Source organism: Odocoileus virginianus, chromosome 6, assembly GCF_023699985.2.
Source record: "Odocoileus virginianus isolate 20LAN1187 ecotype Illinois chromosome 6, Ovbor_1.2, whole genome shotgun sequence".
NCBI lineage: Eukaryota > Metazoa > Chordata > Mammalia > Artiodactyla > Cervidae > Odocoileus > Odocoileus virginianus.
This window is the reverse complement of record NC_069679.1, coordinates 78,319,773-78,340,067: the sequence shown is the minus strand read 5'-3', so window position 1 is coordinate 78,340,067 and position 20,295 is coordinate 78,319,773. Positions and strand designations below refer to the sequence as shown.

Below are 20,295 nucleotides of genomic sequence, written 5' to 3'. Positions count from 1 at the left end.
AGGAAAAGATAGAGGAATCCTTGCTAGCTCATGAAGTCTTTGGCGCATAGCTCCATTGTCCTCCTAATGAATTCCATATTCCACTGGCTTCGAGGAGAGTCAACACCCAAGCAACATAATAAACACTGCATTTGGAAGCAGGAGAGTATTTGCAGGGGTGAGGTAACAAAATAGTTTACAACAGAACCCTGAGAACAGCACTAGAAAGAGAGCAGTGCAGAAGCAAGGCCCCAAACTGTCATGGGTTGGGTTACATATGATATACAGGGACATAAACCCAGGACACTTCTGTAGGCAGTCAGGGACATGGTTACAACTTCATGTCCAATCATCACTGAAACAGCAATTTCTAAGTGAACTCACTGTAAGTAGCTAGGTTGGCAGTTCATGAGGGGCTATTTGAAGAGCAAATAGCTGAGTGGCTCAGAAGCCTTGATTTCAGAATGAATGGATAAATTTATAAATGAATAAGGTATGCCTCTTACAGAATTGTTATTAATAAAATCAATAAGACTCAGTCCTTCCTTTGAAGGAGTTTGCAGCTTAGAAGGGAAGACATTTAAATTACAGTGCATTGTAATGATTTATAGTGCTTTGAGAGATTTGCATGGAGTGCTGAGACAGTACGGAGGGGAATATCACTGCCTGGGAGAGTTATGGAAAGTTATGGTGGAGGTGACATTTGATCTGGATCTTGATGGATCAATACGGGTTTTTCAGGATGAAGAAGATGTGAGCACATTCTAGGACAAAGGAATTACCTGTTCCCTCACATGCTTGTCTCTACTACCTCCAGTTAAAATCACACACTATTTGAGAAAGTTCACCTTTGTGAATTTATCATCTTAGAAAAAAAAGCCCTGAGGATGGAGAACAGTGTGGTCCAAAAGAAATAAAATGTGAGCCGCAAATGAAAGCCACAAATGTAATCTCAAAATTTATAATAACCACATTACAAAAAACAAAAGAGTAAAGGGAAACAGTTTAATTTTAATATATTTAATTTTAAGAATGTATTTTATTTAAGTTAATATACCCAAATACTTTCATTTCAACATGTAATCAATGCAAAAACATTTGAGTGATATTTTTCTGCATTTTTGAAATCTGTTTTGTGTTTTATACTTTATAGCGTATTTCAGCTTAGGCTAACTACATTTTGAATGCCCCACAGACACTTGTGGCTTGTGGCTACCGTACTGGACAGCTTAGAAGACCAGCTTGTGAATTCTGCAGAATGGGATGCCCCCAGAGAGGTCAAACTTAGAATGAGTCACAGAAATGGCCAGGGAAATATAGAGGTTGAGGGTGCTTAGCCGAGGCTGGGAAGACCAGCTTTGCTTGCTTTCTGATTTTATCCAAAACTGGTCAGCAGGGTCAGTGCTGCTGTCTGCTGCTCCACCCGCATAAAGTATGTCCAAGTCAAGTTTTCCTGGGAAAACTCTCATTTTGCCTTTCCTTTTTAATTTTATTTTAAAAGCCCACAGGCTATTCTTCTCAGTACCTAGTAATGTCTTTTGCAGCTCTCTTAAGAAACAGCGCCCTGAAATGTCTCCCACATGTTAGCCCCAGTGGACTCTGTCTCTGTTCCATGGAAGCCTTGCCCAGAAATGACCTCACGATCGTCTCATCACGGCCAGAGGCAAAATCGCCCTGTCTGGGGCACCAGGAGCAGAGGTCAGAGGCAAGCTCAGTGTCCTTGAAATAGTGTGCTACCATTTCAGAGGCCAGCCGTAGACAGTGCTCACCACTCAGTCAGGCCTGACCGAGGCATAAGAGAACAGGTCCCTGGAGCTCCTGGGTTCCATTGTCCAGAACGGCTACAGGAGCCAGTCACTGTAGACCTTCCTCTTCCGTCCTGGCTTCCTGCTCCCAACTGACCCCAGGCTAACAGCCAAGCTTCTGACTCTCCTATTTTGCCAATACTTAAAATGAAACAATAGGTAGGATGCTACCGCCCTTGACCTGGTCATTGTCTTTAAGAATTGTTTCCGAATATACTGTTACCTCTAGAATGTCAGGGGAAGCTACCCTGGATACGGCTGTAGCTGCAGGATCTTTAATAGAGGCAATAGGGACCTTGAGAAATTAATCAGTAGAGGAGACACCATTTGATAAGAGTCCTGTGCGAGTCCTCACTGCTTGTGAGAGCTGGCTCTGTTGTGTGTGTGTGCCAAAGGGCTATTTGGAAGAAATAAGCCGTTTCTATTCATCTTTTTTGGTACTAGGTAACTCAAGATCTCTTGAGTTAAACTTGCAGGAAGTGGTTAAAAGGAAGGGGCTTGCCAGGTGCCTCACTGAAGAAAGAATCTGCCTGCCAGTTCGGGAGACAAAGGTTTGCTCCTTGAGTCAGAAAGATCCCCTGGAAAAGGCAATGTCATCCCACTCCAGTATTCTTGCCTGGGAAGTCCCATGGACAGAGGAGCCTGCTGGGCTGTGGTCCATGGGGTCTCAAGAGAGTCAGACACAACTTAGCGACTAACCAACAACTCTAGGAAGAGGCCATTCCTCTTTGGATGGAAAGCCAAGCCAGTTTAGAATGGAAGTAATAAGTAGTTTTTATTTGGATTGTATCAGCAGCAGCAGCAGCAGCATTTATTACTATTGTTTAGTTGTTTTTTCCAGTTTTGATCCTTTCTTGAGTCATATATTTTAATTATGTAATTGTGCTTACATTCTCTCTACTAAAAGGCTTTTAGGCAACCTGGTCCACCAGAAGACAATGTGTGTGCCTGTGTGTGCATATGTGCAAATTCAGCCTTTGAGTACAGGTAAATAGATAAGACAAATCATTACTTAAATCACCATAGCCTGGATCATTACCCACAATACCGCCTGCTGGCGTTTTCTCAAACCTTCTTCTATTAAAGAACCATTAAATAACTTCTTGTAGGAAGCTTACATATCAGCCGATAGGACAGATGAATAGGATAACAAGTAGCTGTCTGCATTGTTTCTGCTACCATCCAGTGTCACTCAGTCTATTTATTAATTAAAGATACCCTAAATCTGATCTTATTAATGGAAGAGGGTTGGGGCGGAGATAGGACTTCAGTACTAGAATAAGAGACTGAATTCCACATGGTTCTATTAAACAGTGCAAGTGATAGCATAATTTTAAATATGTACCTCCCTCTGGTGGAAAATAATTTGTGTGTTAATACTTTGAGAAACTAAACAGAAATGGAGAGGATTTTGCATTTATACTTTCTGATGATATATTATGCTCAGAGACTCGCACTTGAAACCCACCTGAACACATTGTTACCCCAGAGTAAGGGGCCTGCATAGTTTTGGTATGTATCAATGTATATTATGTATATAGAGCTTGATCTGCTGCTGTCTAAACCTTCCTCAGCATTTGATACCAATTCTGTTTCGATCCTTACTGCCTGTGTGAGTTGCCTGTGTTGCATATAGATGCCTTCAGGATAGTTGGTGCTGGTCCAGCCAAAGGCCAAACTAAGGGCTTTGTTCTTTATTGCTGGAGCCAGACAAGGGTTCTCATTTAAGGCAAAAGATGCTAAGACCAGAAGAGTTGCCTCAGAATATTGCCAGGTATCAAATTTCAAATGAGAATGAAAATGCACACTAAACCTGGAGAAGTCAAAGTTGGAGGCCAAAGTTGAGAGTGTAGGGTCAAGAATTTGGAAGTAGGAAGATGAATCACTCAATCCTTGTTTACCATACCTCCATAGTTCTTCATATAACACCATGCTTCCTCCCCTTCTATTAAAACTAGATGCTAGACTTCGGTCATGTTATTGAACCTCATGTTTCATAGGTAAAAACACAGCCTCCCAAGATGGCTCTTCTTGTAAATAAGTTCTGAAAACATCACGCATGCACAAGTCATTATCATCAGATAATTAGCTATTCCCCAGGAATACTCAGAACTGTACTTGAAGAAAAATCGCTGTGTCTTTACATCGTTCACATGGTACATAACCACCTGAGTAGGTAAAAATCTATACTGGTGGCCTCTTTCATTTTCATTGCTGAATTTTGATAGAATATTTTCCATGGAATCAAATTGTTCATTGATTGAATTGACTGGGTGTTAATTAAATCAAAGCAGCTGAACCAACTTTGCACAGACACATCAGAAACATTCCTTTCTGATGATCCTGGTTCTTCCAGAGGTTTAGGGCCTGCAGTAAGGAAAATCTTTTAACAATCAAGTTTGCTTTGGCTCTTCGTGAGTGAGCAATGGGTGTGTCATGAAGTTCACCAAGGACGTAGCAATGATTCTACACATTGGGCAACCTCTGAGATTTACTATCTTCTGTAGCTCCTCTAAAGAGCACATATAAAACTTCACAGAACAATGTTCAGTGTTTAAAATGCAGTTGATATATTTCCTCTACTGTTGGCTGAAGGCTAAATTTTCCTTCCCATTAAAAATTAGTATAATTACTTGGATATTTCACAGATATTGAGAATTGGATAGATGGTCACATCTCTGTTTTTGCTTTAATTTCCAGGAAGTTCTGAGAAAAACACACATACACATATATATATTCCAAAATATGATATATATTTATATTAAATGATATATATTTGCTTATGTATGCATATATCTTTTTCATATATATATATGACTGCATGCTTATATATTGTGTTCAATCCCTCCCTTTCTTTAAATGCTTGTTTTTATTTGTGGTTTTTCCCAATTTTAGTTTAAAAAATATTATGACATTAACTTTCTGAAAACTGACTCAAGTCCTATGTGGTACATGGACATTTAAACAAATAAACAACTAATACATGTTTACAGTAGTGTTAAACTATATATATAAGACCCTAGTACTTCTACATGAAAAATAAGTTAGTCAGTCATGTAGTTCCTCATTTTGTCTGCTGGCTTTCAGAAACATCAAAATAAAAATAGTTTTCCTCTCTTTTCTGTCTGTTAACAGAATCCTTCTTGTCCTTCATGACCCAGCTCAAGTTCTGCTTTCTCCATGAAGTCTTCTTGGCTGTTCTAACCAGATGACTCTCTTCTTGGAATTTCCATCGCACTTTGAGCTCGCAGGGCACAGTTTAACATTCAGTGTACGTCCTTGTATTTTTCCTTCATTGTTTCTGCTCCAGCCACACTGGGTCTGCTTATTATCCCTTGACCCTGCCTGACGCTCTCCTAGCCATGACTTTGTTCTAGAATGACCTCTCCTGACCTCTCCACATCAAATTCTACATACTCACCAGCCTCCAGGTCAAATAACCTTGCCCCACAAGCCTGCACAGTCTTAGTCTGTATTTTTGGTTGCAAGTGATAAAATAGCAAATCGAATGAGTTTAAGCAAAGATAGAAATCTGTTTGATGGGAGTTTACTACCTATAGTAGAAACAGTCTGGTGCTTCTCTCATGCAGGCATTCAGCTGCACCTATTTCCCATCCTCTCTACAGGTGGGCATGACCGTGTGACTGGGTTCTACCAGTGGAATACAGGTCTGGCTCATGAATCCATCTCCTGTAATACTTCATTTTCTTTCCCCCTTTACCCACGAGAGAAGGCTCCAAGGGCCAAACAGAAGTAATGCACGAGATGGAAGACACCTGAGTCTTCTTGAATCACCACTCAAACAAAAGACACCTGATGAAGCTATGTAACCTTTAAGGACTATATTAGTGAGATTTAAAAAAAAATTTGTGTAAAGCCACTAAAATTTTGGAAAATGGTATTAACATTGAATACACTGGGGTAAGGAGAGTGAGAGAAATCACGTACCATGATTTTTACCTATAGAAGAGAGATTTTTTTGCAATTTAGAGGCAAGTAGGAAAGAGCATGGAAAAGAGGCACTGCTCAATGTGCCTCTTATCCAAAGAGACATTGGATAAAGACCCAAAGGAGTCATGTTCAGGCTTGGTTTATTATCTGTTGGGCTCTGAATTAAGGAAGGTTGTCAACCTCTTTGAAGGGAAAGGGAGGTAACTCTCTATTAAGGCAGACTCAACTCTGCCTTGAGTCCACTGAAAAATGCAGACTATTGCAGTGACTTTTAGATATTCAAACCAAAGGGTATGGATTTTACTCTTATAAATTATTAATTTTTTTACTTATTTGTGCTTTGGCTGCCACTGAGAATATTAAGTGCCTTGTGAACTTTCTTACTCTTCTTTTGACTCTCCAGACTTATTTCAATAAGCGCCTCATATGTTTTCTCATTGATGGCTTATTGACTTGTCACTTACTCTTCTTTTCATGCTCACGTTTCATTTGGAGGTACAAATTCAGATTAGAAATTCCTTTAAATTACTGAAAGAAGACACACTATTGTTTTAGAGGAAGCCTAAATTAGAAATGCCTTTCTTTTTGGGGTTAGATCATGATTGCATCTTTGGATTTTACTGAGATGGGAATTTTAAAATGTTAGTAATCATATGTTGATGAACAAGGTTTGAATATTCCTTACTCCCTATCAAACACGTTAATATATCAAGGAATACTGGATATTCAAGGAAACAATATCAAGGATAAAATATCAAGGAATAGTGTCTGCCAGATCTAATTCCTTGAATCTTTTTATCACTTCCACTGTATAATCCTAAGGGATTTGATTTAGGTCATACCTGAATGGTGTAGTGGTTTTCCCTGCTTTCTTCAATTTAAACCTGAATTTTGCAATATAAATCTGATAATCTGAGCCACAGTCAACTCCTGGTCTTACTTTTGCTGACTGTATAGAACTTCTCCATCTTTAGCTGCAAAGAACATAGTCAACCTGGTTTTGATATTGACCATCTGGTGACGTCCTTGTGTAAGTTCATTTCTTGGGTTGTGGAAAAGTGTGTTTGTGGAACCAATGTGTTCTCTATACAAAACTCTGTTGGCCTTTGCCCTACTCTGTTATGTACTTCAAGGCTGAACTTGCCTGTTTTTCCAGGTATCTCTTGACTTCCTGCTTCTGCATTTAATTCCCTGTGATGAAAAGGACATCTTTTTTTTTTTTTTTTTTTTTTTTTGCTGTTACTTCTTGATGGTGTTCATAGATCTACAACACCTCCAAGAACTAGCACCAAAAAGTGAAGTTGAATTGGTCAACATCAGCTTCTTCAGCCTCAGTGGACTTGGAGTACTGTGAAGTCAAATGATTTGCCTCAGAAATAAACCAAGATCCTTCTCTTGTTTTTGAGGTTGCTCCCAAATACTGCATTTCAGACTCTTTTGCTGACTATGAGGACTACTCCATTTCTTCTAAGGGATTCCTGCCCACAGTAGTAGATATAATATAATGGTCATCTGAATTAAATTCGCTGGTTCCCATCCATTTAGTTCACTGTTTCCTAAGATGTTGATGTTCACTCTTGCCGTCTCCTGCTTGACCACATCCGATTTACCTTGATTCATGGACCTAACATTCCATATTCCTTTGCAATATTGTTCTTTACAGCCTCAGACTTTACTTTCACTACCAGACACATCCACAACTGAGCATCGTTTCTGCGTTGGCCCAGATGCTTCATTCTTCCTGGGACTATCAGTAATTGCTGTCTACTCTTCCCCAGTAGCATATTGGGTGCTTCTGACCCAGGGGGTTCATCTTCTGGTGTCATATCTTTATGCCTTTTCATGATGTTTGTGAGGTTCTTGAGTCAAAAATACTGGAGTGGTTGCCATTTCCTCCTCCAAGGGACCTCATTCTGTCAGAACTCTTCACTACGATTTGTCCATCTTGGGTGGCCCTGCATGGCATGGCTCATAGCTTCATTGAGTTGCACAAGCCCCTTCACCATGAGAAGGCTGTGATCTATGAAGAGGTATTCAAGAGATATGGATTAGTGATTCTGCAGCTTCTTTATTTGTATTCTATGAGTGAATAAATAAGTGAATACAGTCATATATGATAATGAAATCCAAGCTTCTTGTCAGATAAAGAACTTACAAATAAGTAAAAAGTGAAGGCTAAAGAGAACCCTGTGCTATTGAACTGTATTCAGAGTTATAAACTCAGTCATATTTGAGTGTAAACTCTTGATTTTGAATGCACATGGAAATAGAAAAAGGTATATCTGTATGTATGGTTTGGAATACTTCTATAATTTCTAGCTCTGCCATTGAGAGAGCCTAGAAATAATGACACCCTTGTAGCAAAAAAATACCTAGCACCCCCCACCTCCCGATCTTGGTTTCTAACACCACTCACCAACTGGAGGATCCCTATTCCTCAGGGAAATATGATTCAGGGCTGGGATCAGGAAAGTACATGATGAGCCTGAAACATTTTATGATGCCAGAAAGTAGGATGTGCTCAAAAGCAGATGGGATCATCTCAAGGAGTCAACTTGAAAGAATTCCAAACATATTTGAGACTATTTGTGTAATAAAAAAATAATGATGCCAATGGCTTAAAATATGTAGAATAAAAATAAATATCCATCAGTCCATACAAACATAAACAAATAAGTGATGGAGAAGGGACAGTTCTTTAAACTGAATTCTAAGTTAATAAATGAGGAAGTCATAGAGAAAATAAATGTCTGAAAAACTGTCAAGCAGGATGAACCTAAGGAGACATGGTAACTAAATGTAGTCTAGCATTCTGGATGGGATTTTAGAATAAAAAAGATGGTACATAGAACTGAGAAAATATGAAAAAACTATGGACTTTAGTTGATAATAATGGATCAATATTGGTACAAAAAGTATATTTTTGTAAACTGTTAGTAACAGGGAAACTAGCTATGGGGTATATGTGTATTCTAAAACTGTTCAGAAAGAATTTATTTGAAAGAATTTAAAAATCACCATTTGGTTAATACCATAATTACTGCAGTCAAGTATTATCAATAGATGCTAAAGTTAGGAAGCAAAATACAAAGAGAAATAGGTTGCTTGTGTAGTTTCGAAGTGTCTCTGTATGAGTGAAAGTCGCTCAGTGATGTCCAACTCTCTGCGACCCCATGGGCTATACAGTCCATGCAGTTCTCCAGGCCAGAATACTGGAGTGGTTAGCCGTTCGCTTCTCCAGGGGATCTTCCCAACCCAGGGATCGAACCCAGGTCTCCTGCATTGCAGGCGGATTCTTTACCAGCTGAGCCACAAGGGAAGCCAAAGTACTTATTAATTATAAAAAGAAAATAAGTAGCTTTAAAATAGGGAAACTTAGCAGATACTGCCATTTACAAATGATCAAAAGCAACACCAGTAATGAAACTTATTGATTGACAACCTATGGCTCCTCTTATGATGCAGTGTCCCTATAGACAGTGCTTCTTGAGTTTTAGTATTTATACAAATCACCTAGGGATTGTTAAACATGAAGATTTTGAGGAGGAATGGGTCCTGAAATCATGAATTTCTAGTAAGATTCTTGTGATCTGACAATGCTGTTAAGCGGACCACACTTTGCAGATCAAGGCCTATAGGAAAAGCCCTGTGAGCTTTTTCAGCAATGGGGGAGTTGGGTGGTAGGAGAGTATGCTCATTGCTTTTATAACCATCCTCCAGATTCTCCTTTACCTTATTTGAGATATCTTTCTCCAGTGCATTTTTAGCATCATATATATCCAAAGCTCAAATAAGTGTCATGACTAAGCAGAAAACTTTAAGTGAAGGATTTGCATGTGATAAGAGTTTTCCTTTCTTGGAACAAATATGTACCCCATCTGTTTTGGAAGAGGTAAGGCATCTAAGCAAACTTCACTTAGAAACAATTGTCAATAGGCTCCACCTGTTAATATTATCTGGTGTCTGTGAGTAGAAAACTTTGTTTCACAGGGTACAGAAAAGGCACATTGAGGCACCATTTAAGGAATGATCCTGAATATTCACGAGGACAATGAAAGACCAAGTAGCACATTAACAGCAAGGCTGAAGAGATGTTTTCCAACAGCATGGGGCAGTACCTAATGGAAGACAGGTATGACTGTGCATCATGTATTGGTATTGATTCAAATGGAACTTTGCATCTTCATAGAATTCTGCATGTGGTTGGTATTCAGACTTATCAGTACCAGCGAGGTTGCTGCTGGCCTGGCCAGCATTCCTAACCTTTCCATTTCAGAGATAGTGGCTGCCTAATGATAGAGAACGAAATGGCACTCTTTAGCAGGATGATTTGAAAGAACGCTTGAACCATTTTGTTGTTGGCCTTAGTTGCTGGACTGGAAAGATCCTCAATTGTAAGGAAACATGAATAGCTTTGTTCCCTGGTGTGACTGCATTTTATGTTTCAGAGTCATATACAAATTCATGAGCGCTAAGCTAATCTCATCTAAGAAAATGAAATTGGGGTGGGAGCATGTCTGGGTGTCAAGATCTTGGTCAGCCCCTGAAGAGGCTCCCTCTTAGGGGCTGGCACCGAGTAGAAAGCGGCTGGAAATAGTTTTGTTGCTGTTGTTCCAGGGAATTTGATTTTTCTGGCCAAATTTAACAGCCTCTACTTCCAATCCTTTTGCTCCCAGTAAGCTTTCCTACCATGTTCTTTCATGTTTAAAGCAATGATGCTTTGGAAAATCTGCTCGGCTTTCAGTTCAGCCCTGCCCCTCCCCACTCACCTCTAATGTTGCCTCTCCAATTAACTTACCTGACTTTGTGTCTTGCAATCCACAAACAGTATTTCACCTCTCACATCATATATCAGAATCTCTTTGGCAGGCAATGCCTTCAAATTTCTAAGGGATGGTCATATCTAACCAAGGATTCTATTCTAAGTCAAACTTCTAATCATTCCCCTCACCCCAAAGTAAGTATTCTAAGGAATTTCTTGGAAAACTGCTGAAGATACAATGCACCAAGGTAAAGAACAAACCCAAAACGCAAATAGTCGAGATCCTGGAAACATGAAAACCAACACAGGAGAAAGCTAAAAGGAAGAGTCAGCATAGTAATCAGGGAAATTCCCCAGGATGGCAACTGTGACACTGTCAAGAACGACAGTCTGCTTGGAACAAGAGGGTCAAAAACCCAAGGAGAAATTCAGTTGAACTATATTAGGATTTTGGAGAGGGGCAAAATATATGTGAGGAAAGGCAAGATATGTAAAAAAAAAAATCAATGCTTACCTTCCACTTAAGAACATAGGGAAGTTAGGAAAGAGCCCTGTATACATGCTTTGTAAATATGAAGAAGAAAAGAATAGTTAAGGAGTTGCCAAGGTTTGCCTCTGAAGTTGATACCTGGAAATGAGCACAAAGAGATGACTGTTTTTGTGGAAAGGCTTGGAAAACATATTTTTCATATATATATATATATATATATATGTACACATACACACATGAAAATATCAAATGTTGATTTTTTTTCAGGTAAGTGGATGGAGTTATATATGCATATACATATATATATACACATATATACACATACATATATACATATACATATATATATATACACACACACCCACACACACATATATGATAAGGTCAGATGTTGATTGTTTTTCATGGAAGTGGATGGAATGATTTATTTCAGGTGATTAGTAATCCTGACAATGGTCTTAAGAGTAACATGGCTGAAGTAATCCAATTCAAAACCACTTACTTAAGCATGTGCTGTGTGCCAAATGCTTTGGTGACAAGGACAAATAACATTTCTACCCTTAAGGGCATCACAATCTAGGCCAAATAGGACAGGCACACAAATACTGTGATGCAGAATATGATAAGAAATATTGCAAATAATGCTCTGGGGACTGTGGAGGAAGGAGCAATGACGTCAGAGGGGCCGGATTACTGAAGGATGCAAGCAGAGTTCAGTGTGAATGGCGTTGCCCAATACACTGGGTGGACTAGTTTGTTTTCTAGTTCTTGTTCCTTTTCTTCTGTTTGAACAGAAACCAAATGATAAGGAACCTCTTTCTTAGTTCTAAATATTTGTTCGGTTAGGAGAAATTTGGGCCTCTGGGGAGAGGAGAGGGGAAGAACCCTACAGATGAAGGGGTGGCTGGAAGAGTTGCAGGCTTAGGGCACAAAGGGTGTGTGGGGAGAATGGCAAGTGTTACGTGTGAGTATAACCTGCAGGAAAGAGATGTGGCCCGTGGTCAGTGGGAAGCAGTGAATGCTCAGAGGAAATTGATCTTTTCAACCAAAAGAAATGAATGAGACCCTGAAAGTAAACTGGTCCATAGGGGAGCCTGTGTGAGAGCTGTGGTTGTTTGTATTCCCAGTGCCTAGCTCGTGTCTGGCATGAAGTAAGCGGGTCAAGTTAATAGAATGGAATCAGTCACTGGTCTTTGGAGGTAAATGCAAAGGTGCCATCCTCTGAAGGATCACCACTAATGATCCTAGTAACCATAATGCAGATGATTCACATTTTTTGAGTATTTAACATGTGCCCCATTGAAGTAAACACTTCACTGAAGAAGCATTGGCTTCCCTAGGTGGTATGTATTATTAGTAGGCTCATTTTATACATAAGTAAAAAGCTGAGACTTAGAGAAATAAGTTGCTTTTGGATTTTGGAGCAGATGTCATTCTTCTCTTTATTTTAAATCATGTAGGTGTTTAGATCACCCAGTTATAAAATTGCATGCTGTTTTTAAAGGGATTATTATATTGCAATGCTGCTTTATTTGATGCTACACAGAGCTCAAATTGTTGCATTTCATTTACAGTTGGCCAAAAAATTACATAAATATGATTCCAACTTTGATTTAAAATAGTACATGTAACTGGAAGAAAATAAATTTCATCAAATCTAAGATGGCATCAGCAATATGATTCAGCATTTTTTCACACACCATGTGTGCAGGCTAAGTTGTTTCATTTGTGCCCATCTCTTTGTGACCCCATGGACTGCAGCCCACCAGGCTTCTCTGTCCATGGGATTCCCAGACAGGAATACTGAAGTGGGTGGCCTTGCCCTCCTCCAGGGGATCTTCCTGACAAGGGATGGAAACCACATCTCTTATGTCTCCTGCATTGGCAGGTGTGTTCTTTACCACTAGCACCACCTGGGAAGCCTAAATACCAGTAGCATACAAAATAGACTCCTAATTAAATTATAAGATGCCACCAATTGTAAGGCAAAAGCCATTTCAGAAAATTTGCAATGTGAGAAAATATTCACCTTAAAATGAATTAAAGTATAATGGTTATAAGGTAGTGAAATTATAGAAGGTTTAAATCCTCTTATTTAGAATATAGGCATCTTTCTAAAATTTCAGCATTACTTTTATCCCCAGAAGAAATTCATTTTTTAAGAATATTGGGAACATTTAGAACATCCTCACAACCTGGAATATAGATATGTAATATAGATAGTAGACATCAATGTAACTTATACCATTCATTTTTAAAAATTAAATTCAGTAAAAACTTTGTGATTGACACATGCAAGAATAAATTCCCTAAAACAAACTGTTATCAAATAGTTTAAAAAGGAAAGAGGATTTCCTACAAAATATGCTGGAGTAGACATATTTATTCTACTTCTTACTGCTGCCACATGCCAGAAACCTAATGAACACAAAAGCTTAAATTTGGAAATATAAACTCATATTTGCATTAAAGCTTAAATATGACTAAAATTCCAAACTATGGTCTATGAATTGTAATTGTCCATTAAATATAGTAGGAAAGAAAGAAAGAAAGAAAGTGAAGTCGCTCAGGTGTGTCCAACTCTTTGTGGCCCCATGGACTGTAGCCTACCAGGTTCCCCCATCCATGGGATTTTCCAGGCAAGCGTACTGGAGCGGGTTGCCATTTCCTTCTCCAGGGGGATCTTCCTGACCCGGGGATTGAACCCAGGTATCCTGCATCATAGGCAGACGCTTTATCATCTGAGCCACCATATAGTAGGACTTGGATCAAATAGAAGAAAGAAATTGAAAGCTGGTTTTCATCTCTCTGAGCCTGAAGCAGAGTACAGATTCTTCTCAAAGTAGGTAAGGTTCCTGATAGATCCATGTAATGATTTTTTTTTATTTGAAACAATAAGAAGTAAGTCTGAAGGATCATAAGAAAAATGAAGAACATGACCGTTGGGCATGTACTGCCGACCAAGAGAAACACCAAATCCTCAGGTAACACGCCTTTGTGATGAGGTGCTCCCTTGCAAGTGACAGACTTACCTGAGTGATCTACTGCAGAAAGATCTACCCAGGACAGAAGACGAGCAAACCTGGGGGGAAGAGTGCAGAAATGACAAAGCAGTTGACACAGGTCAACCACCTGCCCATTCCCCATACTGTTCTGAGTGGTAAGCAGAAGGGATCCAAACGAGGACCTTGGCACAAACACTACAGAAACAAAAAGATGAAAAGATACATGACTTATATTAAAGAGCAAATGAAAGTACATTTTAGGAAAACATAAACTTCCTACGAAATAGAAGAAAATTCTACCAAATACATTTTATAACCTTAAAGAATTAGAGAGACAAAAAAAATACTTTGGAAAAAAATGAGATCAAAGTAATTAAAAGAGGTAACAAAACGATATTAGGAGATGGAAGAGACACTGACAAAGCTCAAGAAGAAGGCTAAGAAAAAAAATATACTATGGTATAAATAGTAATGACATTAAAACCAGCAGCAAAAAAACAGATTTGTATAGTACTAATAGCATTTTAAAACTGAGAAATATCATGTTGGTGACATGATATTTAGACCTGAGGATGTCAGAAAGGAAAATATAATTAGAGAGCTCATGGTATGGAAGCTATAGGAGATCAAAGTATCACATAGCTAGTATATCTGAATGGACTATATATTCAAAGATAAAACAGAAAAAATTCCACAGATAAAGGAAGACAAGAATTTCAAGGGGGTAGGAGTGGAAGATCAACATGGAAACAGAAAGAGGAGTTTAATTTCAAGTGTGATATAGTCTCAGAGTTTTCTCATTGTCATCAAAGAATTCTGAAACAAAATATCACACACGCACACACACACACACACACACACACACATATATATAATGGAATAATTGCATACCTAGCCAAGATGTTGGTTTTATATAAATGTCACAGAATGAGAAGCATGCAAGGACTTATGAGCCTTTCCTGGATTACAAAAGAAAACAACAAAAATCAAAAGAGAGAGAGAAAAACTTCCCTTATGGTAAAATTCAACCTCCTAAGAGATTGAATTCTAAAATTCATCCTAACATATGAATCAACTAAACAATAAGAGAAGCTATATCTTGTAAGTATAGTCAAGAAATAGAGATTCAATTTAAATATGGGCCTTAACTTGAAGAACAGTGGGACTATGATAACTAACTGAATGAAAATGTTAAAAACCTTGACAATGTAAAATTAAAATATGACATATAAATTTCTGACATGATAGGAAAGGAGAGGTTAAAGAATATTTTAGTGGAGAAATGTCATGTTTCATAACTGGAACTACTATATAGCATTAATACCGCCTAACGTTGAAAAATAAAGAAATATAAAGTGAGTGAAGTGAAATCGCTCAGTCGTGTCTTTGCGACCCTGTGGACTGTAGCCTACCAGGCTCCTCCGTCCATGGGATTCTCCAGGCAAGAATACTGGAGTGGGTTACCATTTCCTTCTCCAGGGGATCTTCCCAACCCAGGAATCGAACCTGGGTCTCTCACATTGGAGGCAGACGCTTTAACCTCTGAGCCACCAGGGATATTAAATTATAAATATAATTATTAATGAAAATTATAAATATCACTAGATTCTAAATATAACCACTAGGAATATTATGAGTCAGTGAGTCAAATTCGCTCAGTTGTATCCAACTCTTTGTGACACCATGGATTGTAGCCCACCAGGCTCCTTTGTCCATGGAATTTTCTAAGCAAGAATGCCGGAGTGGTTTGCCATTCCCTTCTCCAGGGTATCTTCCTGACCCAGGGATCGAACCCAGGACTTCTGCATTGCAGGCAGACTCTTTATCATCTGAGCCACCAGGGAAGCCCTTAGGAATATTATAAATATCATTAAATTATAATCACTAAGAAAATTATTGTAACATAAAGTAGATAAGGCTCTAAATAGCAATAGGAAGAAACCAAAGAAATTTTAATAACTGTATGACATTAGTTTTAAGATGCAACTTACTTGTTAACAATATCTATAATAAAATTATTCTTTAAAATAATTTTTAGCTTGGATTTAAGACAAACTACAATAAAAACAATCAAATAATTTATATAGTGAAAATATAAAAATTTTGGATAGATAACAGATATATATATATATATATATAGATAGATATACGTATATGGATAGATATACATTCACGCATATACATATCTATACATATATCTATGTGTATCTATCTATAAAAATATTGGCAACAATCTACATGTTAGGTTGAGTGTATTTCAGCCCAGGTATACCACAGAAAGAAGATTGAGATATCTATCATCTATCTATCTATGTAAATCTATTTATCCATCCACCTATATATATATATATATATATATATATACATATATACACACACACACATATATATATATACTTAACATGTATATTGGAGAAGGCAATGGCACCCCACTCCAGTACTCTTGCCTGGAAATTCCCATGGACGGAGGAGCCTGGTGGGCTGCAGTCCATGGGGTCGCGAAGAGTCGGACACGACTGAGCGACTTCACTTTCACTTTTCACTTTCATGCATTGGAGAAGGAAATGGCAACCCACTCCAGTGTTCTTGCCTGGAGGATCCCAGGGACGGCGGAGCCTGGTGGGCTGCCGTCTATGGGGTCGCACAGAGTCGGACACGACTGCAGCGACTTAGCAGCAGCAGCAGAGTTGTTTCATTTTAAAACTTCTAAATAAATAGAAATTTCTAGAAGGATGCCCAAGACGCAGTTTATATTATATACATCTTGGATAATCCAATTCATTTTCTATCTTTCTGACTAACTGAATTTTAGCATTAGCATATATTACTTTAGAAATTAGCTTTAAAAAGTAAAAATTACCTTTCCTTTAAAAAATATTTTTCAGCTGGTATTGTTGAGTTTTGTCTTCCATTTGACTATAAAATATAATGCTAACATTTCATAGTTATTTATAAAACAATAACTAAAAATAATATAATACATCATAAGTTCATATTCTATTTAGGCTATCTAAATTCATGTACTTTTAGAGTGAACATAACATTTTCATATTTTTTATATATTTGCTTACCAGCAGGTACAGTCACAATTTATAGGCAAATCATATAAAGATATAGGATATGTTTTGCAATTGTTGTTTTGTTTTTTAAATGAATGCAGTTATCCAAAAGTAACAAAAAACTCACATCTTACACAGAGAAGAATTTTCAATGCGTGTAGGAAATTTAAAAGCCCAAAGGGGGAAAAAAGTGTCAATGAGAAATATTAAGGGGACCACAAGTGATTTTCTTCCTTTAAACTATTTATATTAAAAATTCTACATATAACATGCATCACCTTTGAAACTGGAAGAAAAAAATATAAGTAGGCAAAAGCCAACTTTTGGCAAAGGAATTTAAAAATGAACACTTCTCAACTTCAGAGCTGTCTTCGACCTTTTTGATGCTTTCCTCCCTTCCTTCAAGGCTTTCAATTGCAGCTTTTGGTGAGTCCCCAGCAAGAACCCATTTTCTGTATGGGAGTTTATATTTCAATGGTGAAGAGAGACACAAATAACAAGGCTATGATTTATTGTGTGCTATAATAGACTATTAAGGAACATAGAAAAAACTTGATTAATTGAATAAATATGTCTGGGAAACTTAGAGATAATAACAGTGGGAGGCACTTTAGCTGAATCTTAAAGAAAGAGCACAAAGAGAGTTACATCTTAAAATCTTACTTGGTCTGAGTTAAAGGCACACAGTAAGCCGTGTAGTTTGGCCAAAGGGCAGGCTCTGTTGCCTGGTGGGTGTGAAGGTGATAGGTCTGCCAATGCAGACTGGGGTCTGTCTGGGAGAGGACTTGAACTTCACGCCCAAAAGCCTGAACTGTAACTGACTAAAGCGATTTGGTGCTTTATGGGGTTAACTAATGATGAGGAAAGGACAATGGGTTTGTCATAATCGTAACAATAGGAAGTAGAAAGTCATGAGACTTTTGTGTATCTCAGAAGACATGGGAGTTTTTGAAAATTTGAAGAATGCTTTAGTAGACACCGAGGAGCTCCCACGGGTTTAAAATCAGAAAAACACATAAGAATGAGTGGGCTGTCATTTGCAGCAATATGGATGACCCTGGAGAGTGTCTTACTGAGTGAAGCAAATCATACAGAGAAAGACAAATGTTATATGATGTTGCTTATATGTGAAATCTAAAAAAAAGAAAAAAAATGGTACAGATAAACCTATTTACAAAACAGAAACAGAGAACTAGAAATGGTGGCAGGCAGGTAGAAGGAATGTTACCCTACATTGCTGTCACCACGTCACAGAGGCACGGTTACCAAGGAGGAAAGGGGCAGGATAAACTGGGAGATTGGGATGGACAGATACACCCTACTGTAGATAACTGTTAAGGACCTACTGTGTGGCACTAGCAACTCTACCCAATACTCTGACCTATACGAGACAGGAATCGAAAGGTGAGTGGATTTGCGTATAGATGTGACTGGTTCACTTTGACATGTCACTTTGCTATATGGAAGAAACTAACACCGCATGGTAAACCAACTATATCCAACAAAAATTAATTTAAAAATAAATACAATGAAATGAGTGGGCTCTGGAGCTAATAAAGGTGGAACTTCTGCAGTCTGTACTCGCAGGCCCCACAGAGGTCTGGAAAGCTCCTGGAAAGCTGGCATGCTTCAGAGCCCTCAAAGCTTGACTCTCCCTACGGACTTCATCCACACCCACTAGCATACCCTGCATATTATGGGCTCAAAGAACGGTGATCTTCTATTGAAGAAATTATTTCTCTAAGTCAGAACGGTGATCTTCTATTGAAGAAATTATTTCTCTAAGTCATCTGTCTCTACTTTTCTCCTAAACACTTTGTCTGTGCCTTCTCAGCGAACAGGAAAATCAGGAAAAGTGAATGAGAAAAGCAGTAATATCCTGGGTCAATCCTGGACACAGATGCTGACTACTGGGTAGATGTTCTCCTCCTTACCTTTTGCAAAAGCCAGAAGGAATGGCCCTGCAAGCCCTGTGCCACTGTCTTCTGCTTTTAGACCCTGTTCAAGCTGGAATTTTTCAGTTCCTTGAATATTCTGGGCTCTTTACCTCCTCAGGTCCTTTGCGCCCGCTGTTTCTTCAGTTTATACTTAAAATTTCAGTTTATGTTTAAAATCTTTCCCTTTGCTCTGTATGGAGCCTTTCTTTAGCCTCAGCATCAACTTAAACATCTCTCAGCTTCTTCAGAAAGATGTATCTTGATCTGACCTCTGTTGCCGTAACTGATACCTTCCAGATCTCAGTGGCTTAAAATTGACAAAGGTCAGTTTCTTATTTGCACCTCACGCCCAAAGTGGCTCAACAGGGGAGTTCTGCACATTGTAGTCATTCATGGGCCTAGACTGGCATATGCTTTTTATTCACAGGATGTGGCGTTTCAGCTCTTCTGCAGTATCCTAGGTAGAACCGAACACAGAAAGTGCAGAATTGAGTTGGCACATTAGCTCTTAAATGCATCCACATAGAAGTGACAAGTGCCCCCTGCCCTTTGACCAATGCAAAAGTACAAGGCCAGAGCTAATATGAAGGGGTTAAAAAGTGCAATCAGCTCTCAGGTTTGGAAGGAGAGGAGAACTAGAAATGGTGGCAGGCAGGTAGAAGGAATGTTACCCTACATTGCTCTCACCACATGAGATTGCCAGTTACCTAAGGGCATCAGGGTGCCTCTCAGTCTTGTCTCTAAGTTGTGTCCTCAGTTCTTAGCAAAGTACAGAGCACAGAGAAGAGGATTCAATGCCTGTTAATTGAATGAATGGGTAAATAAATGAATGAAAAGATAAATGGGATATCCGCTGATGCCTGTGTCAGATTTGCCAAATGTCACAATGAAGCTAAAAATGGCATAAAAAATCCTGTGTTTGGAATTAATTAATCATATAAGTCAATTAATAACATTAAAACAATGTTATTTAATATAAATAAGACCATATATTAGTATCATAGCAATTTCAATTATATGAATTAATGTTGACATATATTAGAAATATACAATTACATATAATATACATTATTAGGGTATATTATTATAGGTTTATAATATTACTCTATTATTATCATTTACTCTAAGACTTGCACTATTTAAATTATTTTATATTATATTAATATAAGTTCATTATTATTATTTTTATTTATTTAATACAAAGACTCTATGCTGATCTTAAATCCCTTAATTTTATCTATGGATTCCTGAGTTGAAATTAAAATCTCCCCAAAACAGATCTTAGACTGCATGAATTTTTTTCTTGA

The 20,295-nt window shown here is 38.2% G+C and overlaps 1 long non-coding RNA gene across 1 annotated transcript; it reads right to left on the bottom strand.

The window, feature by feature from the left end:
* Positions 1-7,078: 7,078 nt before the first annotated feature.
* On the bottom strand, positions 7,079-19,790 carry LOC139035695 (uncharacterized). Its single transcript, XR_011488404.1, has 6 exons — positions 19,696-19,790; positions 18,986-19,445; positions 14,884-14,951; positions 14,020-14,187; positions 11,012-11,125; positions 7,079-7,755 (listed from the first exon to the last, which is right to left on the bottom strand). It is a non-coding gene; the product is annotated as an uncharacterized lncRNA (long non-coding RNA).
* Between the last annotated feature and the right edge of the window lie 505 nt (positions 19,791-20,295).